The 16,548-nt window shown below is 32.0% G+C and overlaps 1 protein-coding gene, 2 long non-coding RNA genes and 1 pseudogene across 9 annotated transcripts in view; 1 reads left to right on the plus strand and 3 right to left on the minus strand.

The window, feature by feature from the left end:
- The window catches only part of LOC122712732 (polypeptide N-acetylgalactosaminyltransferase 5), a 28,012-nt gene extending 21,049 nt beyond the window's left edge, over positions 1 to 6,963 (minus strand). For 2 of the 7 annotated variants that reach the window (XM_043932574.1, XM_043932573.1), the window contains exons 1-2: positions 6,322 to 6,822; positions 3,529 to 3,695 (exon numbers count right to left, since the gene is read on the minus strand). The gene's annotated coding sequence lies outside the window, so the exon portion shown is untranslated. The other 5 variants (XM_043932575.1, XM_043932576.1, XM_043932577.1 and 2 more) reach the window with 5 other exon arrangements.
- LOC122712734 lies at positions 6,648 to 6,989 on the plus strand (annotated as a pseudogene).
- A 4,555-nt stretch (positions 6,990 to 11,544) lies between these two features.
- On the minus strand, positions 11,545 to 12,612 carry LOC122712671. Its single transcript, XR_006346381.1, has 4 exons — positions 12,467 to 12,612; positions 12,004 to 12,153; positions 11,775 to 11,927; positions 11,545 to 11,688 (listed from the first exon to the last, which is right to left on the minus strand). It is a non-coding gene; the product is annotated as an uncharacterized LOC122712671 (long non-coding RNA).
- Positions 12,613 to 14,415: 1,803 nt separating this feature from the next.
- Positions 14,416 to 15,884, minus strand: LOC122712672. The gene is made up of 3 exons (XR_006346382.1): positions 15,188 to 15,884; positions 14,736 to 14,852; positions 14,416 to 14,604 (listed from the first exon to the last, which is right to left on the minus strand). It is a non-coding gene; the product is annotated as an uncharacterized LOC122712672 (long non-coding RNA).
- Positions 15,885 to 16,548: the final 664 nt, after the last annotated feature.

Below are 16,548 nucleotides of genomic sequence, written 5' to 3' on the forward strand. Positions count from 1 at the left end.
TATATATTATAAATTATATTATATATTAAATAATTATTAAATATATAATATTTAATTTTTAAAGATGAATTAAAATGGCAATAAATTAGAAAGGATATTAGAAACCTGTTCTAGCAAATGTAATATGCATGATCAATATAAATCTTGAATAAATATTTTTCCTTGTCTATCAGAATAGATAAGTTAAGTCACTTCTATTTAATATTTGCATGTAAGTAGATAGTAGTTATATTGAAATAATCAAAGTGCTGAAAATTACAGAAATCCTATATAAAATAATTACAAAAATAAAAATAACTGCGACGACACCCAATATATTATTTTATTGTTTTATTATTTTGTTATATTCTTCGAAAGTTTAAACATAAAAAATCTGACTTAATGTAAATCTGACTAATTCTTATCGCATAATACTGTTCTAGACATATTTTTTTACGGAAACATGTTTTCAAGAAAGTTTCTTATTGAGAAAACTAATTACGAATAATACGCGAACATTTTTCGTAAATAAACCATCATTTTCTTCAAGGCATCGATTTTTCATCGATGAAATCATGGTGAATCTAAACACAGATTTCTAATTTATTGTTTCATATTTTTTTAAATAATGAATACTGGTATAAAAACTTAAGCGCGAATTAAGTAAGATTAAATTTATTTCTGTTTGAAAATTTATTTTATCTAAATAAACTCATGTATAATATTTTTCTATCTTCTTATCTAATACATATTGATTTTGGATAAGATTGCATCGTAACAAAGTGATTTATTATATTGTAATAATTTGATGTGTATATTATCATATTATATATTATCATATTACAAACTTTGAAATCGAGATGTTAATATCACTTATATAAATTTTAATTCATTATTAATCAAAATAAAAATCGATAAAATTTATAACAAGAATATTAAATAATCTCATTATGATTAATGACTAATTAGAATGAGTCTATAAATTGAATTTTGAAAAATAATATTATAAATATGTATAATATTTTATAGAAATTCTATATAAACTTTAAGAAAATTATAGAGATTGTTAAAAATATGAAATAATAAAATTAGTCAATTATGAAGGAAAAAATATAGTATCATGTGGAAATTATTTTAATCAAATTATTTAAGAAAGCGACGTTTTATATGCAACAATGAACTAATATACGAGCGAATATTTCTAATTAGTATTTATGAGAATAGATATCTATATGAGAAAGCTTATGATCCATTTTCATTGAAACCACTAAAGTAATTTCAATCAAATTTTCATTGAGTGCTTTGCTAACAATACAAAATTGAATGCATGATTTTATCACAAATTATTTAGGAAAATAATTTCACGATAAATTCAACAGATATTATTTATCAATTTCCTTGATTGATTATATTCAATAAAGTATTAAAAATTATCATGGAAAAAGTTTTATCAAATTTGATTTTTTTAATTTTGAAAAAAAAAGAACAATACAAAATAAAAAGAACAAAATAAAATTACAGTTATTAATTAATTCTAACAAACCTATTAATACATACTTATAGCAAACAAATTGAAAATATTTTTCATAAAATTCCGATAAAATTCTCTAATATTTATTATCATCCTTCAAATAATCAATTGATCTATCTCAATTGATTATCTCAATCTCAATTAAATTCTACCTCATTAAACAAACAAAATATCATTTTACTATAAAATAAAAAAAAAGAAAAGAAGAAAAATTATTCAATGATTGTTCAATTTATCTTCACGAGAGAATCTAGTCCATTTCCGGTTGTTAGCGTTGGTCTGCGCACCACGAAATGAGCCGTAAAGCAAGACTGATCCAATATACGGGACAGAATTCATGGCGAGGCATCCTCCGGTGCAATGCAATTCGCAATGCAAGCGCTCCTGTCGTAATTAACTCGCGCGATGATTCAAGTTCTCGCGTCCATTGTTTGGTCCGAGAATGAAATTCTTCCGTTGAAAATCGCGCCTGCCGTATCATTCCATTCGTTCTCTATTCCCTTCCATTATAACCTGCTTGAATTATCGACGAAGAAAACGACCAATAACTCGAAGGTGACGAAAGTAGGTTAAAATATTATAAGCGTCAAGCTCTTCGTTAAGTATCGTTATGAAATAACGCTAAGTATGTTTTAATCTATATGTACGAGGTAACGACATATTGGAAATACGTATTTAAGATAATTATAATGGATATTAAAAGAAATCTAGCACAATGTGTAATATTTGTGCCATTTGCGATCATGTAATGTATTTAAGTATTGCAATAAAATATTGTTCAATTATTATTTTTATTCCAATTTTTTTCAATTTCTTATCTCACTTTTTGAAATCCATAATGTCGGAAGTAATTCTAATTATGTTGGCGAACCTCATACAATACCGGCAATACAATGAAGATCGCAGTATCATACGAATACCGTTATTATGCACCACTTTATACGGGTCACAAAACCGGCATTTTCTGGGTAATAGCGAATAAATTACCAATATATAGGAAATATGAAAGTGATTAATATATATTTTAGAAAAATTATATTAAAAAAAAAAAAAAAATATTTAAAAATATGTATTAATCAAATTATTTTTGAATATCATAATGCATGATATACATTTCATTAATTCTGTGAAATGTATAAAAGAAATTAAAAACTCTATCATGTACTCTACATGTATCAATTTATAAAATTAGAATATATATCAATAAGTTTTTATCTGCTATCATAATTATTATTATTATATATTTTTTAAACATAAAACATGTTTACTATACTATATTTTTAAACATCTTTATGTCATTTATAAAAATATATTTAACCTAGAAAAAAAATTATATTAATAAAAAATGTTTTTGCTTTTATAGTTTTAAAAAAATATTAGTTTTAAATATATTAATAAACATCTAATACATGAATATATTAAGTTACTAATATATTCATATATTAGATAAAAATTATTTAGTATGTGAATATATTTTATATTATCATGGTTAAACATAGATAATCTAAATATAGATAATATTTTATAAGACTAAAATAGTATAAATATATAGTATAAAATAACGCATATCTAATGCAAAAACAAATTTATATTTTTCTTCATAAGATAATCATTTAGAAATAACAATATAAATTTTTTAGATTAAAGTAAAGTATATATAATTTTAATTTGGATTTTTGTAATATATATTCGGTGTATTTGATTTCAGTAATCGTTTAAACTTTCTATAGGCTTATATATATTACGTAGATATAATATCTACAAAGTAGTTGAAAAGAATCTCTTTTTATCATAATCATTAAAACAAAATAACTATTTTAATCAATAAAATAGTTTTGTTAACTTGATAAAAGTTAGTATTGACCGATTAAATATCGATTAAACAAAAAAAAAAACGAAAGAAAAAAGTGGAAAAAAAGAAAAATATATATCAAAATAGTTATCAAATACATGGAATAATAATGATCGTATTATATAAAAATTAATTTATTGATTTATTAGAAGTATATCAAACATACCGAATATATGCAAGACTAATGTTCCAGCACGTAGTGTTACAAATCCAATCATAAAAGAACTGCGTGACTTGTTGAAAACCATGACTGTGTGGGTCGAATGTCGTGAACCATTCTCGTTACATCGTAACTAGCTGTCTCTAAAGGTTTCTCATCCAAGTATCGATAAACTGCAACGAATATAGGTACCTCAGTTTCATAAAGCCTACTAATTCATGCCAAGTTTATACACATACATATTCGAAAATTTACACTATTATCCTATCTTCGTTGACATGTTAACACAACAAAATTAAATTTTTAATCCAATAACTTCCAAATTGCAATTTTTTCTAAATAATAATTTTATATATCAAACATAAAATATGATATAACGACAAATTTGCGAATTATCTATATATTCGAAAGAAAAAAAAAATTAGAGGTTAGATACGATCCATATACGAACTATCATACGAATTATCGTATATAGATAATTATAAGTCAATTTTATGATATGCTACCAGTATAACACAGATTTCTAAAAGATATTTAGTGAAATAATTCATTTCAAATAATGCTACTTATGCGCGCGAAAAACACTATTTATATCGTTTACGAAAAGTATGTGCGTCTACACGACATGGAAGATTTATTGTGAACAAATTACACTTTTTACTCCATGCAGTCATGTTCACGGTTTATTTCACTCACGAAAGTCGTCCAGTGATTCTATTTCCTTCTTTTCTTTTTTTATTTTCCTTTATTAAACGAAATGCGATGTATAATGACCGTTAACGTTTTAAAAGATCCTTCCCGTGACTGCGTAAAACGAACTACAATACCGACAGAATCATATTATGTCGTATATAGATCGAAATTTGAAAACGAAGCGGATATAGTGCATAAAATATAAGGTTAGTTGAAATTTTACGGTTCGTGCATAATTAACGCGAGATGGAAAATAGAAAAAAAATGCACTTTACAACAATGAAAATCATTGTCACGATTGATTAGAATCATTTAATCTCATTATGCTAAAGCTGTATTTAAAATAAATTTAATAATAGATATTTTGATCCTCCAATCAGAAAAAAGAACCAATTATGTAGCCATCTTGAATCGATTAAGACGTTCCACTTTCGAACAAGTGAAATGAAATATTCATGTTTCGATTAAAGTTCTAAAAATTAACTTTATCCTTTGTTTGAATCTATTTATAATCAAGAAATAAAAAAAATCGATATTTGATTATTGATTTATTATAAATTTATCGAAGATTATAATTACTAGATTACCATTTCCCATAATCAGTGTAAAACGATATTTTATCAATAGAAAATTTAACTTAAAAATATTTTTCGTATATTAAATTATCTTTTCTTTTTATTTATATATAATTTACAATATATAAGTTCCATTCCATTATTTTTTTATTGTAATACTGTAATCTACGAAAATAATATTGTTTTAATCCCATGATATCAGGATTTATTCAGATTGTATCATGCATAATTTTCGAAATTTCTAAATTGCATATTATACTGACAGGAAATTTCATCATAATATCGACATTAACCGAACGCAAATCGTTCATATCTATTTATCATTAGTATTACAAATCGTTACTATAAGCAAATATGCTAATCGCGTGGCATTATCAAGCAAACGGAATTATCCGAAATATATCTCGATATTAAATGCGATTTTAATGCATTCTCCGTGATCAAATTTTCAAGTCTATTATCGCAATGAAATCATTTGTTCTAACTATACAAGGATTGAATACACGTGTCCTTATAGATTGAATAGCATGCCGTTTTGAACTACGCAATTCACTCATCAACCTACGAGAAAGAATTTTACACGGTAGACCTTTCACTCGTTTTATTAATCAGTGTCGAGGTATGTTGCATTTACTTATTTAACGTTCTTCGATGGAAAAAACCGGCTTGTCTTCATGAATTATTTATCTACTATTAATGAAGGTTATTCGCAATGATTCATAATGGATCGAATGATTTTTCATGTAAAATTAAAAAAAAATAAAACTCATTGTTCAAAATCTATAAATGATTTAAAACATTTGAATTATATATTTGAGTTTATGAAAAATTTAAATTTAACTATAATTTAACTATAATTTAATCTTTGAATTTGAAATTCAGTTAACCTAACCTAATAGAAATCTAAACCAAATTCAAATTTAAGCTTATTTATTCATACTTGTTATTTTTAATTGGATTTTATCTTTAAATTTTTTAATTACACAGTAATTATGATTATTTTTATACACTTTTTATATATATTTCCATTCATACTTTATAAATATTGTATCATTCCAGAAATATTCGAATTAAAAGTTTCCTACATTCAAAAACTATACTTTCAGATTCTATTCGTCTAATAATTTATTCAAAAATGATTCAATTAAAAATCTTTGATGGATTAAAACAAAATTTAATTTGAAAGACCTTGAAAATACAGTAAAAGACGAGCAGGTGTGCCGCATTCCTTTAAACGGAATACCGACATAGCCGGTAGAATAAGATTACTCGTTTCACGACCGGACTGGCAAGAACAGGATGGAATCCGCGCACTACAATTCTACAGTGAATTGGAAATACATGCTACACTAAATATAAATATGTATATATATTTATATATGTGCATATATATTGTTGCAAGAATAGTATAATTACACACGTCCACATCAGAGAACAAATATTACGTATATACCTATCCACGTAGCACCGTTACGTTGGAACACCACATGGTCGGGTAGCGGTCGCGTGATACGAGCTAAAAAGACATTACCCAGTTTTATCCTGCTTTAGAGCGCGTTCTTTCGTTCGGTGTTTGGTCAGCCTCTGGTTCACCCGACGTTGTTTCGTTTTGAGCACAACATAAAATTATGAATGTCCGTCGGATTCGTGCTCTACACACCACAGTAGTCTGTTATTAGACCCACAGTAATAGCAACGTGGAATTCATCGTGGCACGTAACAAGATATCAATATGTCACTGTAAACCCGGACGTTTTGCGATTGTTGTAATCTTATACACGTCAACACGAAACGTTCGCGAAGCACGATTGCTCGTGCAAAGTACGAAAGGAAAGCAGGACGCGGAATGCACACACGATGATGGATCAGACTGGCGAGAGACGCCAGGTGCGAGCAGCGGACAATCGGTCAAACTTCTCGTCGAATGCACTTAATACGACGGCGTACGATGTCACACACGCGGTCTGTTCCCGTGACTGTAGACGTGTCTACTTTCTGCGAGCAACGGTTGATTAGCACGAATTTCATTGATACGCACCTCTTATGACCTAGTAACAAGAACGCCTCCAGGTGCACATCCCGTACGTCGCACATACGTGTACATCCGACACTGCAGAGCCACTGAAAGCAGCGCCGAGGTTAGAGTATCGAAGTGGGGACACCTGTTCAACATCCGTAGCAGCACTTTCTATACTCTGATGGCAGTGCGTGGCCCCGATATCGATAGTGGTCACGATTGCCAATGTACGCACAATCGAGAGCTCCGTCGACTGAGTCGAGATTTATCGGACGCGAAATAACTTTGCTACACTTCATTCAACGCTCGACTCGCTCTCATCGATTCGCAATGGCGATCAGTGCACCACATGTGATCATTATTTGAATTACTTTGAAAACTTTAACTCGGATGATATATAGATTATAGAATCTTTAAAAAAATGAAATTTATTTGGAATAAAATATATATATATATTTGAAATAATTTCTTCCTACTTTTATTATTATTATCTTTATTTTTTATGCAATATTTTAAATAAAACTTTTTATTTTTAACAATTCAAATTCAATTTCTATGAGCAGTTAAAAAGTCTAATAAAAGTAAAATATATATTTATTAAATATATATTTTTTAATGCGTAATTTATTTTCGCATATTCTCATGATACAACCAGAAGAGATTTGTAGAATTCCGGAAATACCGATTGTGCAAAAAATGATCGATGTTATAACGTCACAAACAAGAAACAGAACAGAGGTGACATCTTGTGAGATTTTGTATAACATATTTTAAAATACCAACCTTAAGAAAGATGTGTCTTATGCCATCTAGCACATTATAATTATACATATATAAAATTAAATTAAAAAAAAAATGAAATAAAAACCTGTGCTATATGTTTTATTATTTTAGGAACTAAAAAGAGAGAAATAAGTTTATTCAAAATAAACATCAAATTATTATAGTTATTTGTTTCATATATAAGAATATGTATAAGAAAATTTTATCTATTTTATGATATTTTAGAATTTAGTTTTGTAAAAAAATTTTTTTTTACATTTTTAATTGTTGAAATAATAGATTAAGATTAAGTATTTTTAAAATTATAATATAGAGAATATGAGAAACACTCCAATTTTTTTACGAAATCGATATTTCAGAAATTGAACGTTATATTCTCGTATGATAATTTATCAACTAATAATATCAAAATAATTAGTTAATATTTATAAATTATTAACTTTTCTTTTATTATTTTGTAATTTTATGTAAAATAAAATAATTGTAAAAATAAATTATTAAATTTTATCTATTTTATTATCAAATTTATTATTTGCTAATGATCAATGATATTTGCTTATAAGATAAACTTTTTTATCAACTGTATATTGAATTCCTACTTTATCAACTATATATCAAATTCCTACTTTATCAACTATATATCAAATTCCTATTTTATCAACTATATATCAAATTCCTACTTTATCAACTCTATATCAAATTCCTATTTTATCAACTATATATCAAATTCCTACTTTATCAACTATATATCAAATTCCTACCTTATCATTACATGATAAAGTGAATTTTCTATATCATGTATGGTATAAAATTTTCAAAATTTTAATTTTAAGAATACAATAATAATTTTTTTTTTTGAATTATAAATAATTATATTCAATTTTCAATATTGCTTGAAGACATATTTAATCTATATTTATTTTAATAAATTCTTGTAATTTTCTCCATATGAAAATTTTTTTATTTTTTTATTCAAATTATTCAAACGTACATAGATAAGTAATATTAATTCCTAAAAGAGTATTTGGTATCATTATTAATATATTTTAAATCTTACGAGCAATAAAGGCTGTCGTTTTCCTCCTCGCTCTCGAGTGATTCCATTTATAAAGATATAACAGGGAGCACTTCAATGTGAGAAAATCCGCTTTACTTCGCAGCACAGATTCTGTTGGAACTTTAGTCAAAGCTTTCTTAAGTGGTTATATCACTTCGTATCTTTTGGCTTTTTGGATTTCAATAGAATACTGAAAATAAACCACCATTAATCCATCATTTCCATTTTATGCGGAAGCATAAAATTTCTCGATACTATTTTTTTTTTTCTTTCGAAAATCACTTAAAAAATAATACACAATCTTCTCTTCTTTCTTCACTCTTATTATTCGCGTAATTTTATACGAAAAATGTTTAATATTCATACTAAATTAGTATAAAAAGAACGATTCATTAAAATGATGATTCGTATGTTTCGTTCGTTTGTGCCGTATTTGCGAGCAGCAAAGGAACGTCTAAATTTCATACGCTCGAATCATTTCGAGCGGAGAACCACGCGGGAATGGCAAGGATATCGTATTCGTCTCCAACTAAATTTTGCGTCTACGAGGTGGTTAGGGGATGCACACTTTGTGGTTGTGTTTGTTACCCTCTGTCTCGGTGCCTCTCTCCACCCCTTCAGCCACAATGGCATTAAAATTACCAAGGAAATTCAATTCCCAGTTGGAAATGTATCGCGCACGTGTAGGTCATACTCGTATAGACGATGTCGAGGGTAACATAGGTAAGAGACAGGGACGTCGAATCACTACGGGCTCCTACGACTACATTTTAACCAATTTGCTCGGGACAACGAGTTATTTCATTTCTTCGCGTATCGTCCTATAATTCAAACCAATGAACCGTCATTTTTTACTCTTCACCGATTAAGATCCGATTATCGTCTTCTTTAATGAAAAAATTAAAGAACGAAAGATCAATTAACTTGTTTTCTTCGAGAAATATCCACGCGATTTTTTAACTCGTAATCGTTGAATTGGAATACATCGGCGCGAGAAAATTCTCAAAAATAGGAGAAAATTGAAAAATCATAAAATCAATGAACCAACAATTACACGTCCCTGCCTGGGACGATATAGAAAAGCATATAACACACGCGCACCTCTCGTACGTACAGCGAGCTCGCTGTGGATAGCTTAGGTTGGTTAGTTAGCGTGCAAGTACACGTATCAAAGGCACTCAGAATCCGAGCTTAACAAAGCCAGCTTTGGGTTTACCAACCGTGTCACGTAGTACGTGTATACCTTACCTGCTCACGCTTCGCAAAACCTAAACCTCCTGTGGCCCGTCTAACTTTGGTCTTAATGCGTCAACGGGGAGGGATAAGTTTCGCTGGGGCAATTAAAACTAATTATTCCCGTCCGCGGTGGAGGATCGGCTAACCGAGGGACCCTTGCGGCCCGATCGTTCGTAATTATATACCGAATTGGAATCTCGTTAACCTCGTGAATTTATAGAAAACACTTCGTTCCTCTAATTGATCCCGATTGAATTAGTGACGTTACATCCGATCCCCCTTTCAGGCCAAGTTTTATGCCAAACTTCCCGTCCCAGATTAAGATGAGCGCTTAGAATAATTTTCTCGAAGGAAAGGGAAGAATTTCTCAACATCCGTGACAAAAATTCTAAATTTACCATCACTAAAGAATTTTAAATTTTTTTTCTAACCAAATGGATGATCGAGTGTTAAGTTTACTCTTAAGTATCAATTTTAAACTCTTAAAATCTTGTACACATCCAGTGGTAAAAATTACAGATAGATTATACAAATTGTTGTAAATATACATATCTATAAATTCTATATTATCTTAACCCTATTTTACAATTAGATCTCGAAGAATCGCAGATTTTTTTCGTTTCGATACATCTCGTACGAGAACGTGTAACATAATAGTTGGCATAAGGGCGAATTTCGAAAACGGATTAGCGTGACGCGTAAGTCCAGGTACGGTGGTGGTTCTATCGCAAAAGCGCGTGGAGATAGGATCGCGGAATTCTAGCACGCTCTTGTCGGCGAGGGAGCAGGGGTGTATCGAAAATTTCAAAGCCAAATGTGCAACTAAGTAGCTACTTAGATCCCATTTGATGCAGGGGATTGAGATCGCATTTGAATGGGAGATTTACCCGGCGGATTTTCGCCCCGGATTGAGCCATTGTGCTATTTAAACCGGCCACCTGACGGGGGCTCTTGACACGCCACCGTTTGCCTTTCTGCATTTTAAATACGATCCCCGCTCGTGTCACGTACACGCTCGTGAAACCTTCCTTCAAAATCCCGCGAATCGCCGTTAAAAATAATCGAACGACGCGGAAATCACTGTAAAGATGATGATTCGATGGTTCTGGCAGCTGTCTCGATTACTTTCTCTCTCTTTTTTTTTTTTTTTTTTTTTTCCAAGCCACGGCGTCAATCTGCCCTTAGGCACAACACGACAATCTAATAGGCGATTCCACGCCCAAAAAATTAGCTCGAATGAATAAATACGATATGGAACATGGGCGGTTAAAGTATTGTCGTATTGCCACTCTCGATGCAAGTTTTTCCCTCGCGAGAATTTGAATGGATTTTTTTAAAATAAATGATCACGGTTTTAATGAAAGGGTTAAAATAATAATACGTAAACACGTATGGGATGATTATGAAGATTTGGACGTTTGTTTTTTAAAAGAGGAGAAAGGTAAGGAGGATCGATCGTTTGACAATATTTTAGCGAGTAAAGGGGGATGTTTTGGCGCCCCAACGTGCAGAAATGGCCACCCCTCTCGTACTACACGGCACCCCATCTATCGAATTATTTTGATTCTACGATAATTCACCCTGCCTAATATCCTTTCCCTTTCTCTCTCTCTCTCTCTCTTCGGATTCGGATTGGGGAAGAAAAGCATTTTGATGGAAATACGAAAACAAAAAGCGATCATTCTCGGAATTATGTGCTTTAGGGATTAGTAAGATTTATCACAATTAAAGATATTCCGTGGAAAAGCATGCGTTCTTTTTGATTTATTAAGGACACGTTTCAGAGAGTGTTGAAGAATTCCCACCTGAAATATATGAAAATATTAATAAGTCTTAAACAGAAAAACGTGTATTTAATAATTTCATTCTTCTCTACATACTTCTAAATTACCTCACTCGTTTTAATTCTATTTGAACTTTACCTACTCCATGTAAATTGAAAAATAATCTTTTTCTACGCGAATAAATTAATGTATGATTGAACCTTTAATTTAAGACTTTGAATCTTCCATAGCATTGAACTTCAACTTCTATACTTCTGCTCCTATAAATTAATCTTTAATCAATTAGAAAAATGTGTATTTAATAATTTCATTCTTCTCTACCAACTTCTAAATTACCTCACGCATTCTAATTCTACTTGAACTTTACCTACTCCATGTAAATTGAAAAATAATCTTTTTCCACGCGAATAAATTAATGTATGATTGAACCTTTAATTTAAGACTTTGAATCTTCCATAGCATTCTTCAACTCCTATACTTCTGCTCCTATAAATTGAAAAATAAATCTTTAATCAATTAGAAAAACGTGTATTTAATAATTTCATTCTTCTTTACCAATTTCTAAATTATCTCACGCATTCTAATTCTATTTGATCTTTACCTATTCCATGTAAATTGAAAAATAATCTTTTTCTACGCGAATAAATTAATGTATGATTGAACCTTTAATTTAAGACTTTGAATCTTCCATAGCATTGAACTTCAACTTCTATACTTCTGCTCCTATAAATTAATCTTTAATCAATTAGAAAAACGTGTATTTAATAATTTCATTCTTCTCTACCAACTTCTAAATTACCTCACGCATTCTAATTCTACTTGAACTTTACCTACTCCATGTAAATTGAAAAATAATCTTTTTCCACGCGAATAAATTAATATAAGATTGAACTTTTAATTTTCTAAGACTTCTTGAATCTTCCATAGCATTGAACTTCAACTCCTATACTTCTGCTCCTATAAATTGAAAAATAAATCTTTAATCAATTAGAAAAATGTGTATTTAATAATTTCATTCTTCTTTACCAATTTCTAAATTACCTCACTCATTTTAATTCTACTTGAACTTTACCTACTCCATGTAAATTGAAAAATAATCCTTTTCTACGCGAATAATTAAATTAATGTATGATTGAACCTTTAATTTAAGAATCCTTTGAATCTTCCATAGCATTGAACTTCAACCTACCTCTACCCCTATAAATTGGAAACTAAATCTTTTAAATCAATTTACCGTGTGCTCTCTCACGGTAGGCAACAATAGCCTTTTTTCTTTCTTTCTTTTTTTTTTCTTTTTTTTCACCCATCACATATTTTAGTCGCAATTTTCAAGAGATTCGAGATTTTAACGCGCGATGATCGGCTTAACGGTTCGTCGCACGTGCTCTGAACGCAAGCAATGCCGTTAACGCGATTCGACGAAGGATTTCGCCGGATCCTTGGCCCGTGACGAATTCATACGCCCGATTCCTGTGTAATTTTTGGAAAGTATAGAAGGCCGGAGACGCGATAATCCGTCGCGGCCGGCCATTGTCGGCGCGAAATCGAATCTCGTCAATTAGATTTTAGGTGTTTACGGTTGGTTAGACCGTGCACCGGCCGGCACAATGGCGGTGAGCACGTTTCCCGTGCGTTGGACAGCTGTGTCGATACAGTACTCTTTCGCCTCGACGCCACCCTCGGTGTCCAACACTCCCACCGATCCTCGCATTATTATGATGTGGCCTCGGGCACACAGATTTCACCGGGTCATGACACCGTGTCTAATTCGTAAACCCCGTCTTTTCCTACGTTCGCCAACCATGTTCGGCTAATTGGTAACGAATTTCACGAGTTCCGAATCGATCGGTGAAATCACGTGACGTCAGCCAAATCGTTAATCATTCTCAGAAATGGGAAACGAGGATCTGATTCTTTCACGAATATTTCCAATTTTTGTATCTATCCACGATTGATCATAGATTTGTTCCTCTTTACAATTTGTGAACTGATTAATTAATAACAAAATTGTGAATTTTAAGTGACGATTCATAATTGAATTAAATTTTTAAATTTATAATTACATCATACTTCCATCCATCGCTGAAAATATCAGAGAGATCGACGAAAGATGATCCTTCTTTATATCTTGCGAATCTTTGATTAGAAATTTATTATTATTATCATACTACTGAGAAAGAAATCTTACTATATATATATGTATAAAAGAAAAATTTGCACGAAATTTAGGTTAGAATAACGATGTCGTCTTAAAACAGAAACGTGGAAAAACAATCTTTGCGGGGATTGTTCTCGATTTTGGATTTGGGCGATTGAAATGCCTCGAAGATCTCCGCTCGAGCGGACTTGGCGATTTGAATATTCCGCCGAGTTAATTTACTGACTGACAAAAGATGTTATCCTCTCGTCTTCTCTTTGTCCCTCCCTGGAACGAGGAGGGGAGGGAGGGCGAAGTTTCAGGCCACGACGGCCGTCTTGGTTAATCACTACAATTGATATTCCGCTGATATCACCGCACCGAGTGACGGGGTAACGAAGTAACGCGATTAAAGGGAGCCTCTTATTGGCCCGCTCTCGCTCGTTCTCTTCAATCGAGTTACATGATTAGCCCCGGGGTGCGGGGGGGGAGGAACCGAGAAAGAGGGCAGTTCCTTGGCGACGAGCCTCCTTCCATCGGTGAAAATAACAGAGGGATCGACGAAAGGTGATCCTTATTCCTTATATCGATCGAACATTTTTTGATTAGAAATTTATTATTATCATTATTGCTATTATATCTGTTTACCTTATTTAAAAGGATTTCCTTCTTTCATCGAGTTTTTTCACCCTTTCAACGTTAAATTGTAATGGTCTCTGGAGGGAAATTAAATTGTTCTTCTCGTTTATTTCAATATTTATGGAAAGAATATTCGTCCAAAGATATTCTATAAACGCAATCTGTGAAAAAGGAAAAGTGTGCAAATAAGTATAAAGAAGGAAAGACAAGCATATTAAAAAAATGATTCAGTCATTCCTTGTCAATTGCTTGCATGGAAAAATTCGCAAATTAAGAAAAATACTGTATGTACCGAGATGTGTAATTCGTTCCTCACGACAAAGATTCGTTTAACAGAAACGTATTGGCGACTTCCTGTGGGGCGGAGAATCTACTGTCGTCCGTGGATGCACACTCGTCAAAGCGAAATCTGGAAAACCGCATCACGCAAAGGCGGTTACAATACGGGCCGCTGATTTCCGACATTAATGACATATTTGCGACAACAATGTTGTGTGTAAACGAGCGTATTATATAATGACGAAATCACGAGAAAGAGTGAGAGAGAGAGAGAGAGAGAGAGAGGGGTTTCGCTCGTGTTCAACCAACATCCGTTGAATCGGTCGGACCTCGAAGTCTGTGTGCACGGAATCGGTGGTTACGTGCCGGTCTACGTTGTTTTCCTCGTGTGCATGCACCCGCACCCACACAAGGAAACGGCGGCCAAAGCCGTTCCTTGTCGACGTGTGGGTGGAAGATACTCACGGTCGCAGGAAACAGCGCATCATGGTAATAACCGTCATCAAACGACGACCACTTAGAACGAGACCAGGCCCCCTCCGTGGAAAATTCGTCCTTTTTACCTAGTGGACGAGGAAACGGCACAGTGCTTCTTCTTCAACCTATGACGATTTAACTTTTTTTCAGTTTTAGTTTCCTTTTTTTGTAATGTAATTTTACTCAAATTTTACCTTTTTTTTTTGCCTTATTTGGACGATTTAGAGTTAGTTGTAGGGATAGTAGTTTTGGGATCGTTTGTTTCTCGTTCACAGTCTGAATTAATTTTGAGAGAATGCTGGACGTTGTCGTTTTCAGAGACTCGCGTAGAATGGTTAACAATTTCGAGGAAGCGTTCACGGTGGCTTAATCGATGAGACGGATCGTTAATTTTATACGTAGAAGTGGTTGGTTCCTTGTTATTCACGATCGCGAGAAAGGACGTGTCATGGTAACAACCGTCATCAAACACGATTTTTTTTTAGAATGTCAGAGTTCCTATTCCGTGGAATTAACACAACGCCGTTTGCATCGTTAATTTCCAAGATTTCGTCGGGAAGATGAATTGATTAAGGATCCCCCTTTAGGATATTATTTATTATTATTTAAAATGCTATGCTAAGATCGATATCGAGATCAATTTCATCAAATACTTTTCAAAAATACTTAAACTGATATTCAACATAAAAGGAAAAGATTCCACCTGAAATTAAAATTAAAATTTTAATAACTCGTAATAAATCAAGTTTCTACTATTTTCCGTTAGATTAAAAAAATCGTAAAGTCAAAAAATTAAAAAAAAGAGAAATTTTCAAACAACCGACGAAATCACTGGGAACGAAACCCATTCGAAAAAGGAATAAAAAAAAAAAAAAAAATCCTTCTCTATAGAGAATATAAACAAGCTTAATTTCGTGTCTCGTAACGAGCCAAGTTTCCAGTCTATTTTCTATCGGATCAAAGTATCATCCGCTAACAAGCGTTCGTGACGGCGACACGATATTAAACTGTCCGCGATATCCGCCATTTGAAAACGGTCGGGGATGGAAATAGGCGGCGAAAAAGTGGGCGACGAAGATGGAAAACATGGGGGAGGGGAGGAACGCGGTGAGAGAGAGAGAGAGAGATAGAGAGAGAGAGAGATCGTTAAGCGAGAAAGAGAGAGGGGTGAGGGAAGGGGAGTGAGAGAGCCGAGGATGGAGAGACGGATGGACAGACAGAGAAATTACAGCCGCATGCTGCGTTCAGGAAACGGCGCATTCTATTGTGCTTTTGTCATAGTTAAACTGTCAGGCCAATTTTGCGTCCAGCCAATTTATGCTCACGTGTCCCGATGTGTACTCGCGCGA

The sequence above is a fragment of the Apis laboriosa genome, unplaced genomic scaffold (assembly GCF_014066325.1).
Source record: "Apis laboriosa isolate Shangri-la unplaced genomic scaffold, ASM1406632v1 scaffold204_cov149, whole genome shotgun sequence".
Lineage (NCBI taxonomy): Eukaryota > Metazoa > Arthropoda > Insecta > Hymenoptera > Apidae > Apis > Apis laboriosa.